At 40.0% G+C, this 20576-nt stretch overlaps 1 pseudogene; it reads left to right on the top strand.

Moving 5' to 3' along the window:
- Positions 1-20576, top strand: part of LOC115120004 (alpha-actinin-2-like) — a 111926-nt pseudogene that overhangs the window by 58919 nt on the left and 32431 nt on the right.

The raw sequence follows: 20576 nt of genomic DNA, 5'->3' as shown, positions 1-20576 counted from the left end.
GCGGCAGGTGTAGCCTAGTGGTTAGAGTGTAGAGGCGGCAGGTGTAGCCTAGTGGTTAGAGTGTAGAGGCGGCAGCGTAGCCTAGTGGTTAGAGTGTAGAGGCGGCAGGTGTAGCCTAGTGGTTAGAGTGTAGAGGCGGCAGCGTAGCCTAGTGGTTAGAGTGTAGAGGCGGCAGCGTAGCCTAGTGGTTAGAGTGTAGAGGCGGCAGGTGTAGCCTAGTGGTTAGAGTGTAGAGGCGGCAGCGTAGCCTAGTGGTTAGAGTGTAGAGGTGGCAGGGTAGCCTAGTGGTTAGAGTGTAGAGGCGGCAGGTGTAGCCTAGTGGTTAGAGTGTAGAGGCGGCAGGTGTAGCCTAGTGGTTAGAGTGTAGAGGCGGCAGGTGTAGCCTAGTGGTTAGAGTGTAGAGGCGGCAGCGTAGCCTAGTGGTTAGAGTGTAGAGGTGGCAGGGTAGCCTAGTGGTTAGAGTGTAGAGGCGGCAGGTGTAGCCTAGTGGTTAGAGTGTAGAGGCGGCAGCGTAGCCTAGTGGTTAGAGTGTAGAGGTGGCAGGGTAGCCTAGTGGTTAGAGTGTAGAGGCGGCAGCGTAGCCTAGTGGTTAGAGTGTAGAGGCGGCAGGTGTAGCCTAGTGGTTAGAGTGTGGAGGCGGCAGGGTAGCCTAGTGGTTAGAGTGTAGAGGCGGCAGGTGTAGCCTAGTGGTTAGAGTGTAGAGGCGGCAGGTAGCCTAGTGGTTAGAGTGTAGAGGCGGCAGGTGTAGCCTAGTGATTAGAGTGTAGAGGCGGCAGGTGTAGCCTAGTGATTAGAGTGTAGAGGCGGCAGGTGTAGCCTAGTGGTTAGAGCGTTGGACTAGTAACCGGAAGGTTGCAAGTTCAAACCCCCGAGCTGACAAGGTACAAATCTGTCATTCTGCCCCTGAACAGGCAGTTAACCCACTGTTCCTAGGCCGTCATTGAAAATAAGAATTTGTTCTTAACTGACTTGCCTAGTTAAATAAAGGTAAAATAAAATAAATATAAAATGTGACCCCGTTGCTGTGTGTCTCTACAGGCGGAGACAGCAGCTAACCGAATCTGTACCGTTCTGGGGGTCAACCAGGAGAATGAGAGCCTCATGGAGGAATATGAGAAACTGGCCAGTCAGGTAATCACCCCTCACACACACAGGGACACCCCATTTCACCCCTCACACACACACAGGGACACACCATACCCTCCATACTGTTATCCTCCATACTGTTACCCTCCATACTGTTACCCTCTGTACTGTTACCCTCCATGCTGTTACCCTCCATACTGTTACCCTCCATACTGTTACCCTCCATACTGTTACCCTCCATGCTGTTACCCTCCATGCTGTTACCCTCCATGCTGTTACCCTCCATACTGTTACCCTCCATACTGTTATCTATACTAATACCCTCCATACTGTTACCCTCCATACTGTTATCTATACTAATACCCTCCATACTGTTACCCTCCATACTGTTACCCTCCATACTGTTACCCTCCATACTGTTACCCTCCATACTGTTACCTATACTAATACCCTCCATACTGTTACCCTCCATACTGTTATCTATACTAATACCCTCCATACTGTTACCCTCCATACTGTTATCTATACTAATACCCTCCATACTGTTACCCTCCATACTGTTATCCTCCATACTGTTACCCTCCATGCTGTTACCCTCCATACTGTTACCCTCCATACTGTTACCCTCCATACTGTTACCCTCCATACTGTTACCTTCCATACTGTTACCCTCCATGATGTTACCCTCCATGCTGTTACCCTCCATACTGTTACCCTCCATGCTGTTACCCTCCATACTGTTACCCTCCATACTGTTACTCTCCATACTGTTACCCTCCATACTGTTATCCTCCATACTGTTACCCTCCATACTGTTACCCTCCATACTGTTACCCTCCATACTGTTACCCTCCATACTGTTATCTATACTAATACCCTCCATACTGTTACCCTCCATACTGTTATCCTCCATACTGTTACCCTCCATGCTGTTACCCTCCATACTGTTACCCTCCATACTGTTACCCTCCATACTGTTACCCTCCATGCTGTTACCCTCCATGCTGTTACCCTCCATACTGTTACCCTCCATACTGTTACCCTCCATACTGTTACCTTCCATACTGTTACCCTCCATGATGTTACCCTCCATGCTGTTACCCTCCATACTGTTACCCTCCATGCTGTTACCCTCCATACTGTTACCCTCCATACTGTTACTCTCCATACTGTTACCCTCCATACTGTTATCCTCCATACTGTTACCCTCCATACTGTTACCCTCCATACTGTTACCCTCCATACTGTTACCCTCCATACTGTTATCTATACTAATACCCTCCATGCTGTTACCCTCCATACTGTTACCCTCCATAATGTTACCCTCCATACTGTTACCCTCCATACTGTTACCCTCCATGCTGTTACCCTCCATACTGTTACCCTCCATGCTGTTACCCTCCATACTGTTACCCTCCATACTGTTACTTTCCATAATGTTACCCTCCATACTGTTACCCTCCATACTGTTACCCTCCATGCTGTTACCCTCCATACTGTTACCCTCCATGCTGTTACCCTCCATACTGTTACCCTCCATACTGTTAATCTCCATACTGTTACCCTCCATACTGTTATCCTCCATACTGTTACCCTCCATACTGTTACCCTCCATACTGTTACCCTCCATACTGTTACCCTCCATACTGTTATCTATACTAATACCCTCCATGCTGTTACCCTCCATACTGTTACCCTCCATACTGTTACCCTCCATGCTGTTACCCTCCATGCTGTTACCCTCCATACTGTTACCCTCCATGCTGTTACCCTCCATGCTGTTACCCTCCATACTGTTACCCTCCATACTGTTACTCTCCATAATGTTACCCTCCATACTGTTACCCTCCATACTGTTACCCTCCATGCTGTTACCCTCCATACTGTTACCCTCCATACTGTTACCCTCCATACTGTTACCCTCCATGCTGTTACCCTCCATGCTGTTACCCTCCATGCTGTTACCCTCCATACTGTTACCCTCCATACTGTTACCCTCCATACTGATGTCATGGCGTTACTGAACATGTGTGTTCCCACAGCTGTTGGAATGGATCCGTCGTATGACCCCCTGGCTAGAGAACAAGTCCCCGGAGACGACCATGTCTGCTATGCGTGGTAAACTGGAGGACTTCAGAGACTACCGTAGACAACACAAACCTCCCAAGGTGCAGGAGAAGTGTCAGCTGGAGATCAACTTCAACACCCTGCAGACCAAGCTGAGGATCTCCAACAGGCCTGCCTTCATGCCCTCTGAGGGACGCATGGTCTCAGTGAGTCACACACACACACACACACAGACACACACACACACACACACACACACACACACACAGTTCCCCCGGGGAGGTAAAGCCAAGTACTCTATCTTCAAACCTCGGTGTTTCCCAGGACACCACCATGAACAGGCCTTGAACAGGCAGAGAAGGGCTAGGAGGAGGGGCTTACTGTACTGTTAAACTGTATCCTGTCTGTGTGTGTGTGTGTGTGTGTGTGTGTGTGTGTGTGTGTGTGTGTGTGTGTGTGTGTGTGTGTGTGTGTGTGTGTGTGTGTGTGTGTGTGTGTGTGTAGGTAGGACACCAGGGCCTGGAGGAGAGAAGGGCTAGGAGGAGGGGCTTACTGTACAGTTAAACTGTATCCTGTCTGTGTGTGTGTGTGTGTGTGTGTGTGTGTGTGTGTGTGTGTGTGTGTGTGTGTGTGTGTGTGTGTGTGTGTGTGTGTGTGTGTGTGTGTGTGTGTGTGTGTGTGGTGTAGGACATCACCAGTGCGTGGACGGGCCTGGAGCAGGCAGAGAAGGGCTATGAGGAGTGGCTGCTGAGTGAGATCAGGAGGCTGGAGCGTCTCAACCACCTGGCTGAGAAGTTTCAGATGAAGGCTACTTCACACCAGGACTGGTCTGTAGGTGAGTCCAGGGCTGGTCTGTAGGTGAGTCCAGGACTGGTCTGTAGGTGAGTCCAGGACTGGTCTGTAGGTGAGTCCAGGGCTGGTCTGTAGGTGAGTCCAGGACTGGTCTGTAGGTGAGTCCAGGACTGGTCTGTAGGTGAGTCCAGGGCTGGTCTGTAGGTCAGGCTGTTCTCTCTCTGTTCCAGGGATTCTCTAACCTCTCCTCTGAGAACCCCCCCAGACCTTTCACTATTCAGTAGTAGTCCTGAACTATCTTAGTTGACCAGTTGAATCAGGTGAGCTAGTTGTGGAATAGTTAAATATATTGGAACGGCTCGGGGTCGGCTGGGGGTCAGCTGGGGGTCGGCTGGGGGTCGGTTGGGGGTCAGCTGGGGGTCGACTGGGGGTTGGCTGGGGGTCGGTTGGGGGTCGACTGGGGGTTGATTGGGGGTCGGCTGGGGGTCGGTTGGGGGTTGGCTGGGGGTCGGCTGGGGGTCACGGAAAAGAGTTTTGAGATCCACTTCTCCATTCAGTCAGCACAATATACCGTACCAGCAGTACCAACCTGAGATGTCCTGGGCTCAACATGGGAGACCATTTCCTCAATAAGAAAAATTAAATCAACTGATCTGATCTGAACTGATCTGATCTGAACTGATCTGAATTGATCTGATGTGATCTGAACTGATCTGATCTGAACTGATCTGATCTGATCAGAATTGATCTGATCTGATCTGCCTATAGAAATGCACATCGATTATCTATCACAATAGAATTGATCAATTCCTAATAGCGAACCTTGATTTTGTTGATGGTTTGTGTGTGTGTGTGTGTGTGTGTGTGTGTGTGTGTGTGTGTGTGTGTGTGTGTGTGTGTGTGTGTGTGTGTGTGTGTGTGTGTGTGTGTGTGTCTAGGTAAGGACAGTGTGCTGTCTCAGAAGGACTATGAGTCCTGCTCTCTGACGGAGGTGAGAGCTCTGCTCAGGAAACACGAGGCCTTTGAGAGCGACTTGGCCGCTCACCAGGACAGAGTGGAACAGATCGCTGCCATCGCACAGGAATTAAAGTAAGGGAGGGAGGGAGGGAGGGAGGGAGGGAGGGAGGGGGGGGGGGGAGATTGAGAGCAACCTGGCCGCTCACCAGGACAGAGTGGAACTGATGTTCTCAGCGGCTAATGTTATGTAGATTGATGTAGGTACTAATGTTATGTAGATTGATGTAGGTACTAATGTTATGTAGATTGATGTAGGTTCTAATGTTATGTAGATTGATGTAGGTTCTGTAGGTTCTAATGTTATGTAGATTGATGTAGGTTCTAATGTTATGTAGATTGATGTAGGTACTGTAGGTTCTAATGTTATGTAGATTGATGTAGGTTCTAATGTTATGTAGATTGATGTAGGTACTAATGTTATGTAGATTGACAGGTTCTAATGTTATGTAGATTGATGTAGGTTCTGTAGGTTCTAATGTTATGTAGATTGATGTAGGTTCTAATGTTATGTAGATTGATGTAGGTACTAATGTTATGTAGATTGACAGGTTCTAATGTTATGTAGATTGATGTAGGTTCTGTAGGTTCTAATGTTATGTAGATTGATGTAGGTACTAATGTTATGTAGATTGATGTAGGTTCTGTAGGTTCTAATGTTATGTAGATTGATGTAGGTACTAATGTTATGTAGATTGATGTAGGTTCTAATGTTATGTAGATTGACAGGTTCTAATGTTATGTAGATTGACAGGTTCTAATGTTATGTAGATTGACAGGTTCTAATGTTATGTAGATTGACAGGTTCTAATGTTATGTAGATTGACAGGTTCTAATGTTATGTAGATTGATGTAGGTTCTGTAGGTTCTAATGTTATGTAGATTGATGTAGGTACTAATGTTATGTAGATTGACAGGTTCTAATGTTATGTAGATTGACAGGTTCTAATGTTATGTAGATTGACAGGTTCTAATGTTATGTAGATTGACAGGTTCTAATGTTATGTAGATTGATGTAGGTTCTGTAGGTACTAATGTTATGTAGATTGATGTAGGTTCTAATGTTATGTAGATTGATGTAGGTTCTAATGTTATGTAGATTGATGTAGGTTCTAATGTTATGTAGATTGATGTAGGTACTGTAGGTACTAATGTTATGTAGATTGATGTAGGTTCTAATGTTATGTAGATTGATGTAGGTTCTGTAGGTTCTAATGTTATGTAGATTGATGTAGGTTCTAATGTTATGTAGATTGATGTAGGTACTAATGTTATGTAGATTGACAGGTTCTAATGTTATGTAGATTGATGTAGGTTCTGTAGGTTCTAATGTTATGTAGATTGATGTAGGTACTAATGTTATGTAGATTGATGTAGGTTCTAATGTTATGTAGATTGATGTAGGTACTAATGTTATGTAGATTGATGTAGGTTCTAATGTTATGTAGATTGATGTAGGTTCTGTAGGTTCTAATGTTATGTAGATTGACAGGTTCTAATGTTATGTAGATTGACAGGTTCTAATGTTATGTAGATTGACAGGTTCTAATGTTATGTAGATTGACAGGTTCTAATGTTATGTAGATTGATGTAGGTTCTGTAGGTTCTAATGTTATGTAGATTGATGTAGGTACTAATGTTATGTAGATTGACAGGTTCTAATGTTATGTAGATTGACAGGTTCTAATGTTATGTAGATTGACAGGTTCTAATGTTATGTAGATTGATGTAGGTTCTGTAGGTACTAATGTTATGTAGATTGATGTAGGTTCTGTAGGTACTAATGTTATGTAGATTGACAGGTTCTAATGTTATGTAGATTGACAGGTTCTAATGTTATGTAGATTGACAGGTTCTAATGTTATGTAGATTGACAGGTTCTAATGTTATGTAGATTGATGTAGGTACTAATGTTATGTAGATTGATGTAGGTTCTGTAGGTTCTAATGTTATGTAGATTGATGTAGGTTCTAATGTTATGTAGATTGATGTAGGTACTAATGTTATGTAGATTGATGTAGGTACTAATGTTATGTAGATTGATGTAGGTTCTGTAGGTTCTAATGTTATGTAGATTGATGTAGGTTCTAATGTTATGTAGATTGACAGGTTCTAATGTTATGTAGATTGATGTAGGTACTAATGTTATGTAGATTGATGTAGGTACTGTAGGTTCTAATGTTATGTAGATTGATGTAGGTTCTGTAGGTACTAATGTTATGTAGATTGATGTAGGTTCTGTAGGTTCTAATGTTATGTAGATTGATGTAGGTACTAATGTTATGTAGATTGATGTAGGTACTGTAGGTTCTAATGTTATGTAGATTGATGTAGGTACTGTAGGTACTAATGTTATGTAGATTGATGTAGGTTCTAATGTTATGTAGATTGATGTAGGTTCTGTAGGTTCTAATGTTATGTAGATTGATGTAGGTACTGTAGGTACTAATGTTATGTAGATTGATGTAGGTTCTAATGTTATGTAGATTGATGTAGGTTCTAATGTTATGTAGATTGATGTAGGTTCTAATGTTATGTAGATTGATGTAGGTTCTAATGTTATGTAGGTTCTGTAGGTTCTAATGTTATGTAGATTGATGTAGGTTCTAATGTTATGTAGATTGATGTAGGTTCTGTAGGTACTAATGTTATGTAGATTGATGTAGGTTCTAATGTTATGTAGATTGATGTAGGTTCTGTGGGTACTAATGTTATGTAGATTGATGTAGGTTCTGTAGGTACTAATGTTATGTAGATTGACAGGTTCTAATGTTATGTAGATTGATGTAGGTACTAATGTTATGTAGGTTGATGTAGGTTCTAATGTTATGTAGATTGATGTAGGTTCTAATGTTATGTAGATTGATGTAGGTACTGTAGGTTCTAATGTTATGTAGATTGATGTAGGTTCTAATGTTATGTAGATTGATGTAGGTTCTGTAGGTTCTAATGTTATGTAGATTGATGTAGGTTCTAATGTTATGTAGATTGATGTAGGTACTGTAGGTTCTAATTTTATGTAGATTGATGTAGGTTCTAATGTTATGTAGATTGATGTAGGTTCTGTAGGTACTAATGTTATGTAGATTGATGTAGGTTCTGTAGGTTCTAATGTTATGTAGATTGATGTAGGTACTGTAGGTTCTAATGTTATGTAGATTGATGTAGGTACTCATGTTATGTAGATTGATGTAGGTTCTAATGTTATGTAGATTGATGTAGGTACTGTAGGTTCTAATGTTATGTAGATTGATGTAGGTTCTAATGTTATGTAGATTGATGTAGGTTCTGTAGGTACTAATGTTATGTAGATTGATGTAGGTTCTGTAGGTTCTAATGTTATGTAGATTGATGTAGGTACTGTAGGTACTAATGTTATGTAGATTGATGTAGGTTCTAGTGTTATGTAGATTGATGTAGGTTCTAATGTTATGTAGATTGATGTAGGTACTAATGTTATGTAGATTGATGTAGGTTCTAATGTTATGTAGATTGATGTAGGTACTGTAGGTACTAATGTTATGTAGATTGATGTAGGTTCTAATGTTATGTAGATTGATGTAGGTACTAATGTTATGTAGATTGATGTAGGTTCTAATGTTATGTAGATTGATGTAGGTACTAATGTTATGTAGATTGATGTAGGTACTGTAGGTACTAATGTTATGTAGATTGATGTAGGTACTGTAGGTTCTAATGTTATGTAGATTGATGTAGGTACTAATGTTATGTAGATTGATGTAGGTTCTGTAGGTTCTAATGTTATGTAGATTGATGTAGGTTCTAATGTTATGTAGATTGATGTAGGTACTAATGTTATGTAGATTGACAGGTTCTAATGTTATGTAGATTGATGTAGGTTCTAATGTTATGTAGATTGACAGGTTCTAATGTTATGTAGATTGATGTAGGTACTAATGTTATGTAGATTGACAGGTTCTAATGTTATGTAGATTGATGTAGGTTCTAATGTTATGTAGATTGACAGGTTGTAATGTTATGTAGATTGATGTAGGTACTAATGTTATGTAGATTGACAGGTTCTAATGTTATGTAGATTGATGTAGGTTCTGTAGGTACTAATGTTATGTAGATTGACAGGTTCTAATGTTATGTAGATTGATGTAGGTTCTAATGTTATGTAGATTGATGTAGGTACTAATGTTATGTAGATTGATGTAGGTTCTAATGTTATGTAGATTGATGTAGGTTCTAATGTTATGTAGATTGACAGGTTCTAATGTTATGTAGATTGATGTAGGTACTAATGTTATGTAGATTGACAGGTTCTAATGTTATGTAGATTGACAGGTTCTAATGTTATGTAGATTGACATGTTCTAATGTTATGTAGATTGATGTAGGTACTGTAGGTACTAATGTTATGTAGATTGACAGGTTCTAATGTTATGTAGATTGATGTAGGTACTGTAGGTTCTAATGTTATGTAGATTGATGTAGGTTCTAATGTTATGTAGATTGATGTAGGTTCTAATGTTATGTAGATTGATGTAGGTTCTAATGTTATGTAGATTGACATTTACTAATGTTATGTAGATTGATGTAGGTACTAATGTTATGTAGATTGATGTAGGTACTGTAGGTTCTAATGTTATGTAGATTGATGTAGGTACTAATGTTATGTAGATTGATGTAGGTACTAATGTTATGTAGATTGATGTAGGTACTGTAGGTTCTAATGTTATGTAGATTGACAGGTTCTAATGTTATGTAGATTGATGTAGGTTCTAATGTTATGTAGATTGATGTAGGTTCTAATGTTATGTAGATTGATGTAGGTTCTAATGTTATGTAGATTGATGTAGGTTCTGTAGGTACTAATGTTATGTAGATTGAAAGGTTCTAATGTTATGTAGATTGATGTAGGTTCTGTAGGTTCTAATGTTATGTAGATTGATGTAGGTTCTAATGTTATGTAGATTGATGTAGGTTCTAATGTTATGTAGATTGATGTAGGTTCTAATGTTATGTAGATTGATGTAGGTTGTAATGTTATGTAGATTGATGTAGGTTCTAATGTTATGTAGATTGATGTAGGTTCTGTAGGTACTAATGTTATGTAGATTGATGTAGGTACTAATGTTATGTAGATTGACAGGTTCTAATGTTATGTAGATTGATGTAGGTACTGTAGGTTCTAATGTTATGTAGATTGATGTAGGTTCTAATGTTATGTAGATTGATGTAGGTACTAATGTTATGTAGATTGATGTAGGTTCTAATGTTATGTAGATTGATGTAGGTTCTGTAGGTTCTAATGTTATGTAGATTGATGTAGGTTCTGTAGGTTCTAATGTTATGTAGATTGACAGGTTCTAATGTTATGTAGATTGACAGGTACTAATGTTATGTAGATTGATGTAGGTACTAATGTTATGTAGATTGATGTAGGTTCTAATGTTATGTAGATTGATGTAGGTACTGTAGGTTCTAATGTTATGTAGATTGATGTAGGTTCTAATGTTATGTAGATTGATGTAGGTTCTAATGTTATGTAGATTGATGTAGGTACTAATGTTATGTAGATTGATGTAGGTTCTAATGTTATGTAGATTGATGTAGGTTCTAATGTTATGTAGATTGATGTAGGTTCTAATGTTATGTAGATTGATGTAGGTACTAATGTTATGTAGATTGATGTAGGTACTGTAGGTTCTAATGTTATGTAGATTGATGTAGGTTCTAATGTTATGTAGATTGATGTAGGTACTAATGTTATGTAGATTGATGTAGGTACTGTAGGTTCTAATGTTATGTAGATTGATGTAGGTTCTAATGTTATGTAGATTGATGTAGGTTCTAATGTTATGTAGATTGATGTAGGTTCTAATGTTATGTAGATTGATGTAGGTTCTAATGTTATGTAGATTGATGTAGGTTCTGTAGGTACTAATGTTATGTAGATTGACAGGTTCTAATGTTATGCAGATTGATGTAGGTTCTGTAGGTACTAATGTTATGTAGATTGATGTAGGTTCTAATGTTATGTAGATTGATGTAGGTTCTGTAGGTACTAATGTTATGTAGATTGACAGGTTCTAATGTTATGTAGATTGATGTAGGTTCTGTAGGTACTAATGTTATGTAGATTGACAGGTTCTAATGTTATGCAGATTGATGTAGGTTCTGTAGGTACTAATGTTATGTAGGTTGATGTAGGTTCTAATGTTATGTAGATTGATGTAGGTTCTAATGTTATGTAGATTGATGTAGGTACTGTAGGTTCTAATGTTATGTAGATTGATGTAGGTTCTAATGTTATGTAGATTGATGTAGGTTCTGTAGGTTCTAATGTTATGTAGATTGATGTAGGTTCTAATGTTATGTAGATTGATGTAGGTACTGTAGGTTCTAATGTTATGTAGATTGATGTAGGTTCTAATGTTATGTAGATTGATGTAGGTTCTGTAGGTACTAATGTTATGTAGATTGATGTAGGTTCTGTAGGTTCTAATGTTATGTAGATTGATGTAGGTACTGTAGGTTCTAATGTTATGTAGATTGATGTAGGTACTCATGTTATGTAGATTGATGTAGGTTCTAATGTTATGTAGATTGATGTAGGTACTGTAGGTTCTAATGTTATGTAGATTGATGTAGGTTCTAATGTTATGTAGATTGATGTAGGTTCTGTAGGTACTAATGTTATGTAGATTGATGTAGGTTCTGTAGGTTCTAATGTTATGTAGATTGATGTAGGTACTGTAGGTACTAATGTTATGTAGATTGATGTAGGTTCTAGTGTTATGTAGATTGATGTAGGTTCTAATGTTATGTAGATTGATGTAGGTACTAATGTTATGTAGATTGATGTAGGTTCTAATGTTATGTAGATTGATGTAGGTACTGTAGGTACTAATGTTATGTAGATTGATGTAGGTTCTAATGTTATGTAGATTGATGTAGGTTCTAATGTTATGTAGATTGATGTAGGTACTAATGTTATGTAGATTGATGTAGGTACTGTAGGTACTAATGTTATGTAGATTGATGTAGGTACTGTAGGTTCTAATGTTATGTAGATTGATGTAGGTACTAATGTTATGTAGATTGATGTAGGTTCTGTAGGTTCTAATGTTATGTAGATTGATGTAGGTTCTAATGTTATGTAGATTGATGTAGGTACTAATGTTATGTAGATTGACAGGTTCTAATGTTATGTAGATTGATGTAGGTTCTAATGTTATGTAGATTGACAGGTTCTAATGTTATGTAGATTGATGTAGGTACTAATGTTATGTAGATTGACAGGTTCTAATGTTATGTAGATTGATGTAGGTTCTAATGTTATGTAGATTGACAGGTTGTAATGTTATGTAGATTGATGTAGGTACTAATGTTATGTAGATTGACAGGTTCTAATGTTATGTAGATTGATGTAGGTTCTGTAGGTACTAATGTTATGTAGATTGACAGGTTCTAATGTTATGTAGATTGATGTAGGTACTGTAGGTACTAATGTTATGTAGATTGATGTAGGTTCTAATGTTATGTAGATTGATGTAGGTTCTAATGTTATGTAGATTGACAGGTTCTAATGTTATGTAGATTGATGTAGGTACTAATGTTATGTAGATTGACAGGTTCTAATGTTATGTAGATTGACAGGTTCTAATGTTATGTAGATTGACATGTTCTAATGTTATGTAGATTGATGTAGGTACTGTAGGTACTAATGTTATGTAGATTGACAGGTTCTAATGTTATGTAGATTGATGTAGGTACTGTAGGTTCTAATGTTATGTAGATTGATGTAGGTTCTAATGTTATGTAGATTGATGTAGGTACTAATGTTATGTAGATTGATGTAGGTACTGTAGGTTCTAATGTTATGTAGATTGATGTAGGTTCTAATGTTATGTAGATTGACATTTACTAATGTTATGTAGATTGATGTAGGTACTAATGTTATGTAGATTGATGTAGGTTCTGTAGGTACTAATGTTATGTAGATTGACAGGTTCTAATGTTATGTAGATTGATGTAGGTTCTAATGTTATGTAGATTGATGTAGGTACTGTAGGTTCTAATGTTATGTAGATTGATGTAGGTACTAATGTTATGTAGATTGATGTAGGTACTAATGTTATGTAGATTGATGTAGGTACTGTAGGTTCTAATGTTATGTAGATTGACAGGTTCTAATGTTATGTAGATTGATGTAGGTTCTAATGTTATGTAGATTGATGTAGGTTCTAATGTTATGTAGATTGATGTAGGTTGTAATGTAATGTAGATTGATGTAGGTTCTGTAGGTACTAATGTTATGTAGATTGAAAGGTTCTAATGTTATGTAGATTGATGTAGGTTCTGTAGGTTCTAATGTTATGTAGATTGATGTAGGTTCTAATGTTATGTAGATTGATGTAGGTTCTAATGTTATGTAGATTGATGTAGGTTCTAATGTTATGTAGATTGATGTAGGTTGTAATGTTATGTAGATTGATGTAGGTTCTAATGTTATGTAGATTGATGTAGGTTCTGTAGGTACTAATGTTATGTAGATTGATGTAGGTACTAATGTTATGTAGATTGACAGGTTCTAATGTTATGTAGATTGATGTAGGTACTGTAGGTTCTAATGTTATGTAGATTGATGTAGGTTCTAATGTTATGTAGATTGATGTAGGTACTAATGTTATGTAGATTGATGTAGGTTCTAATGTTATGTAGATTGATGTAGGTTCTGTAGGTTCTAATGTTATGTAGATTGATGTAGGTTCTGTAGGTTCTAATGTTATGTAGATTGACAGGTTCTAATGTTATGTAGATTGACAGGTACTAATGTTATGTAGATTGATGTAGGTACTAATGTTATGTAGATTGATGTAGGTTCTAATGTTATGTAGATTGATGTAGGTACTGTAGGTTCTAATGTTATGTAGATTGATGTAGGTTCTAATGTTATGTAGATTGATGTAGGTTCTAATGTTATGTAGATTGATGTAGGTACTAATGTTATGTAGATTGATGTAGGTTCTAATGTTATGTAGATTGATGTAGGTTCTAATGTTATGTAGATTGATGTAGGTTCTAATGTTATGTAGATTGATGTAGGTACTAATGTTATGTAGATTGATGTAGGTACTGTAGGTTCTAATGTTATGTAGATTGATGTAGGTTCTAATGTTATGTAGATTGATGTAGGTACTAATGTTATGTAGATTGATGTAGGTACTGTAGGTTCTAATGTTATGTAGATTGATGTAGGTTCTAATGTTATGTAGATTGATGTAGGTTCTAATGTTATGTAGATTGATGTAGGTTCTAATGTTATGTAGATTGATGTAGGTTCTAATGTTATGTAGATTGATGTAGGTTCTGTAGGTACTAATGTTATGTAGATTGACAGGTTCTAATGTTATGCAGATTGATGTAGGTTCTGTAGGTACTAATGTTATGTAGATTGATGTAGGTTCTAATGTTATGTAGATTGATGTAGGTTCTGTAGGTACTAATGTTATGTAGATTGACAGGTTCTAATGTTATGTAGATTGATGTAGGTTCTGTAGGTACTAATGTTATGTAGATTGACAGGTTCTAATGTTATGCAGATTGATGTAGGTTCTGTAGGTACTAATGTTATGTAGATTGATGTAGGTTCTAATGTTATGTAGATTGATGTAGGTTCTAATGTTATGTAGATTGATGTAGGTTCTGTAGGTACTAATGTTATGTAGATTGATATAGGTTCTAATGTTATGTAGATTGACAGGTTCTAATGTTATGTAGATTGATATAGGTACTGTAGGTTCTAATGTTATGTAGATTGACAGGTTCTAATGTTATGTAGATTGATGTAGGTTCTAATGTTATGTAGATTGATGTAGGTTCTAATGTTATGTAGATTGATGTAGGTTCTAATGTTATGTAGATTGATGTAGGTTCTAATGTTATGTAGATTGATGTAGGTTCTAATGTTATGTAGATTGATGTAGGTACTAATGTTATGTAGATTGATGTAGGTACTAATGTTATGTAGATTGACAGGTTCTAATGTTATGTAGATTGATGTAGGTTCTAATGTTATGTAGATTGATGTAGGTTCTGTAGGTACTAATGTTATGTAGATTGATGTAGGTTCTAATGTTATGTAGATTGATGTAGGTACTGTAGGTTCTAATGTTATGTAGATTGATGTAGGTTCTAATGTTATGTAGATTGATGTAGGTTCTAATGTTATGTAGATTGATGTAGGTTCTGTAGGTTCTAATGTTATGTAGATTGATGTAGGTACTAATGTTATGTAGATTGATGTAGGTTCTGTAGGTTCTAATGTTATGTAGATTGATGTAGGTTCTAATGTTATGTAGATTGACAGGTTCTAATGTTATGTAGATTGATGTAGGTTCTAATGTTATGTAGATTGACAGGTTCTAATGTTATGTAGATTGACAGGTTCTAATGTTATGTAGATTGATGTAGGTTCTAATGTTATGTAGATTGATGTAGGTACTAATGTTATGTAGATTGATGTAGGTACTAATGTTATTTAGATTGACAGGTTCTAATGTTATGTAGATTGATGTAGGTACTGTAGGTTCTAATGTTATGTAGATTGATGTAGGTACTAATGTTATGTAGATTGATGTAGGTTCTAATGTTATGTAGATTGACAGGTACTAATGTTATGTAGATTGACAGGGTCTGCTGTTGTGGTTGTCAGTTCTGGGCACGTAGTCAGGAAGAGGCTGATTCTCTGGTTACCTTGTCTGGACCTCTGTTGTGCTGTGTGGCCTCCATCTAGTGGGTAAAGACAGTCAGGACAAGACCACTGACAGACTATAACCTGCTGGTAGACAGAGAATCCTCATTGTTGCTGCCAAAGTTCACCCACTCTAAAGAAAATATTTGTCCCCTTTACTGGTGTAAACTTAAAAGCAGTTAAAAGCATCACCAACCAGCCCACAGGTCTATTTGTCCCTGATGTAAACTGGTGTAAAGTTAGAAGCAGCACCACCCAGCTAACAGGTCTATTTGTCCCTGATGTAAACTGGTGTAAAGTTAGAAGCAGCACCACCCAGCTAACAGGTCTATTTGTCCCTGATGTAAACTGGTGTAAAGTTAGAAGCAGCACCAACCAGCTAACAGGTCTATTTGTCCCTGATGTAAACTGGTGTAAAGTTAGAAGCAGCACCACCCAGCTAACAGGTCTATTTGTCCCTGATGTAAACTGGTGTAAAGTTAGAAGCAGCACCACCCAGCCAACAGGTCTATTTGTCCCTGATGTAAACTGGTGTAAAGTTATAAGCAGCACCACCCAGCCAACAGGTCTATTTGTCCCTGATGTAAACTGGTGTAAAGTTAGAAGCAGCACCAACCAGCCCACAGGTCAGTGTGGCCCTGATGTAAACTGGTGTAAAGTTAGAAGCAGCACCAACCCACCCACAGGTCAGCGTGGCCCTGATGTAAACTGGTGTAAAGTTAAAAGCAGCACCAACCAGCCAACAGGTCTATTTGTTCCTGATGTAAACTGGTGTAAAGTTAGAAGCAGCACCACCCAGCCCACAGGTATATTTGTTCCTGATGTAAACTGGTGTAAAGTTAGAAGCAGCACCAACCCACCCACAGGTCAGCGTGGCCCTGATGTAAACTGGTGTAAAGGTAGAAGCAGCACCAACCCACCCACAGGTCAGCATGGCCCTGATGTAAACTGGTGTAAAGTTAGAAGCAGCACCAACCAGACCAACTGGTGTAAAGTTAAAAGCAGCACCAACCAGCCCACAGGTCTATTTGTCTCTGATGTAAACTGGTGTAAAGTTAGAAGCAGCACCACCCAGCCCACAGGTCTATTTGTTCCTGATGTAAACTGGTGTAAAGTTAGAAGCAGCACCAACCAGACCAACTGGTGTAAAGTTAGAAGCAGCACCACCCAGCCCACAGGTCTATTTGTCCCTGATGTAAACTGGTGTAAAGTTAGAAGCAGCACCACCCAGCCCACAGGTCTATTTGTTCCTGATGTAAACTGGTGTAAAGTTAGAAGCAGCACCAACCAGCCCACAGGTCAGCGTGGCCCTGATGTAAACTGGTGTAAAGTTAGAAGCAGCACCAACCAGCCCACAGGTCTATTTGTTCCTGATGTAAACTGGTGTAAAGTTAGAAGCAGCACCAACCAGACCAACTGGTGTAAAGTTAGAAGCAGCACCACCCAGCCCACAGGTCTATTTGTCCCTGATGTAAACTGGTGTAAAGTTAGAAGCAGCACCACCCAGCCCACAGGTCTATTTGTTCCTGATGTAAACTGGTGTAAAGTTAGAAGCAGCACCAACCAGCCCACAGGTCTATTTGTTCCTGATGTAAACTGGTGTAAAGTTAGAAGCAGCACCAACCAGACCAACTGGTGTAAAGTTAGAAGCAGCACCACCCAGCCCACAGGTCTATTTGTCCCTGATGTAAACTGGTGTAAAGTTAGAAGCAGCACCAACCAGCCCACAGGTCAGCGTGGCCCTGATGTAAACTGGTGTAAAGTTAGAAGCAGCACCAACCAGCCCACAGGTCTATTTGTCCCTGATGTAAACTGGTGTAAAGTTAGAAGCAGCACCAACCAGCCCACAGGTCAGTGTGGCCCTGATGTAAACTGGTGTAAAGTTAGAAGCAGCACCAACCCACCCACAGGTCAGCGTGGCCCTGATGTAAACTGGTGTAAAGTTAAAAGCAGCACCAACCAGCCAACAGGTCTATTTGTTCCTGATGTAAACTGGTGTAAAGTTAGAAGCAGCACCACCCAGCCCACAGGTATATTTGTTCCTGATGTAAACTGGTGTAAAGTTAGAAGCAGCACCAACCCACCCACAGGTCAGCGTGGCCCTGATGTAAACTGGTGTAAAGGTAGAAGCAGCACCAACCCACCCACAGGTCAGCATGGCCCTGATGTAAACTGGTGTAAAGTTAGAAGCAGCACCAACCAGACCAACTGGTGTAAAGTTAAAACCAGCCCACAGGTCTATTTGTCTCTGATGTAAACTGGTGTAAAGTTAGAAGCAGCACCACCCAGCCCACAGGTCTATTTGTTCCTGATGTAAACTGGTGTAAAGTTAGAAGCAGCACCAACCAGACCAACTGGTGTAAAGTTAGAAGCAGCACCACCCAGCCCACAGGTCTATTTGTCCCTGATGTAAACTGGTGTAAAGTTAGAAGCAGCACCACCCAGCCCACAGGTCTATTTGTTCCTGATGTAAACTGGTGTAAAGTTAGAAGCAGCACCAACCAGCCCACAGGTCAGCGTGGCCCTGAGTTGAATGACCCTGAACAGCACCAACCAGCCCACAGGTCAGCGTGGCCCTGATGTAAACTGGTGTAAAGTTAGAAGCAGCACCAACCAGCCCACAGGTCAGCGTGGCCCTGAGTTGAATGACCCTGAACAGCACCAACCAGCCCACAGGTCAGCGTGGCCCTGAGTTGAATGACCCTGAACAGCACCAACCAGCCCACAGGTCAGCGTGGCCCTGAGTTGAATGACCCTGAACAGCACCAACCAGCCCACAGGTCAGCGTGGCCCTGAGTTGAGGACAGCCCAGTGTTCTAAATGTGGGTTTGAATGACTTGAGTTGTTGAGTTTCACTCTGAAACAGCGCTGATTGTCCTGCCTGCCAAGTGCAGCTACTCTCTGGGTGAGGTGTGTGTGTGTGTGTGTGTGTGTGTGTGTGTGTGTGTGTGTGTGTGTGTGTGTGTGTGTGTGTGTGTGTGTGTGTGTGTGTGTGTGTGTGTGTGTGTGTGTGTGTGTGTGTAGTTGGCAGAGCTAAATGATGGTATGATTCACCTCTCTCTCTCTCTCCAGTCTCCTGTATAAATTCACCTCTCTCTCTCTCTCTCTCTCTCCAGTCTCCTGTATATATTCACCTCTCTCTCTCTCTCTCTCTCTCTCTCTCTCTCTCTCCAGTCTCCTGTATATATTCACCTCTCTCTCTCTCCAGTCTCCTGTATATATTCACCTCTCTCTCTCTCCAGTCTCCTGTATATATTCACCTCTCTCTCTCTCTCTCCAGTCTCCTGTATATATTCACCTCTCTCTCTCTCCAGTCTCCTGTATATATTCACCTCTCTCTCTCTCCAGTCTCCTGTATATATTCACCTCTCTCTCTCTCTCTCTCTCTCTCTCTCTCTCTCCAGTCTCCTGTATATATTCACCTCTCTCTCTCTCTCTCCAGTCTCCTGTATATATTCACCTCTCTCTCTCTCCAGTCTCCTGTATATATTCACCTCTCTCTCTCTCTCCAGTCTCCTGTATATATTAACCTCTCTCTCTCTCCAGTCTCCTGTATATATTCATCTCTCTCTCTCTTGCCAGTCTCCTGTATATATTCACCTCTCTCTCCAGTCTCCTGTATATATTAACCTCTCTCTCCCCAGTCTCCTGTATATATTCAACTCTCTCTCTCCAGTCTCCTGTATATATTCACCTCTCTCTCTCTCTCTCTCTCTCTCCAGTCTCCTGTATATATTCACCTCTCTCTCTCTCTCTCTCTCTCTCTCTCCAGTCTCCTGTATATATTCACCTCTCTCTCTCTCTCTCTCTCAGTCTCCAGTATATATTCACCTCTCTCTCTCTCTCTCTCTCTCTCTCTCTCTCTCTCTCTCAGTCTCCTGTATATATTCACCTCTCTCTCTCTCTCTCTCTCTCTCTCAGTCTCCTGTATATATTCACCTCTCTCTCTCTCTCTCTCTCTCTCTCTCTCTCTCTCTCTCTCCAGTCTCCTGTATATATTCACCTCTCTCTCTCTCTCTCTCTCTCTCCAGTCTCCTGTATATATTCACCTCTCTCTCTCTCTCTCTCTCTCTCTCTCCAGTCTCCTGTATATATTCACCTCTCTCTCTCTCTCTCTCTCCAGTCTCCAGTATATATTCACCTCTCTCTCTCTCTCTCTCTCTCTCTCTCTCTCTCTCTCTCCAGTCTCCTGTATATATTCACCTCTCTCTCTCTCTCTCTCTCTCTCTCCAGTCTCCTGTATATATTCACCTCTCTCTCTCTCTCTCTCTCTCTCTCTCTCTCTCTCTCTCTCTCCAGTCTCCTGTATATATTCACCTCTCTCTCTCTCTCTCTCTCTCTCTCTCAGTCTCCTGTATATATTCACCTCTCTCTCTCTCTCTCTCTCTCTCCAGTCCCCTGCCTGCCAGCCTGTATATATATATACACTGCTCAAAAAAATAAAGGGAACACTTAAACAACACAATGTAACTCCAAGTCAATCACACTTCTGTGAAATCAAACTGTCCACTTAGGAAGCAACACTGATTGACAATACATTTCACATGCTGTTGTGCAAATGGAATAGACAACAGGTGGAAATTATAGGCATTTAGCAAGACACCCCCAATAAAGGAGTGGTTCTGCAGGTGTGGACCACAGACCACTTCTCAGTTCCTATGCTTCCTGGCTGATGTTTTGGTCACTTTTGAATGCTGCCGGTGCTTTCACTCTAGTGGTAGCATGAGACGGAGTCTACAACCCACACAAGTGGCTCAGGTAGTGCAGCTCATCCAGGATGGCACATCAATGCGAAATGTGGCAAGAAGGTTTGCTGTGTCTGTCAGCGTAGTGTCCAGAGCATGGAGGCGCTACCAGGAGACAGGCCAGTACATCAGGAGACGTGGAGGAGG

Source organism: Oncorhynchus nerka, linkage group LG10, assembly GCF_034236695.1.
Source record: "Oncorhynchus nerka isolate Pitt River linkage group LG10, Oner_Uvic_2.0, whole genome shotgun sequence".
Taxonomy (NCBI): Eukaryota; Metazoa; Chordata; class Actinopteri; order Salmoniformes; family Salmonidae; genus Oncorhynchus; species Oncorhynchus nerka.
Note: the sequence above shows the minus strand (reverse complement) of the source record. Positions and strands in the feature narration are given on the sequence as shown.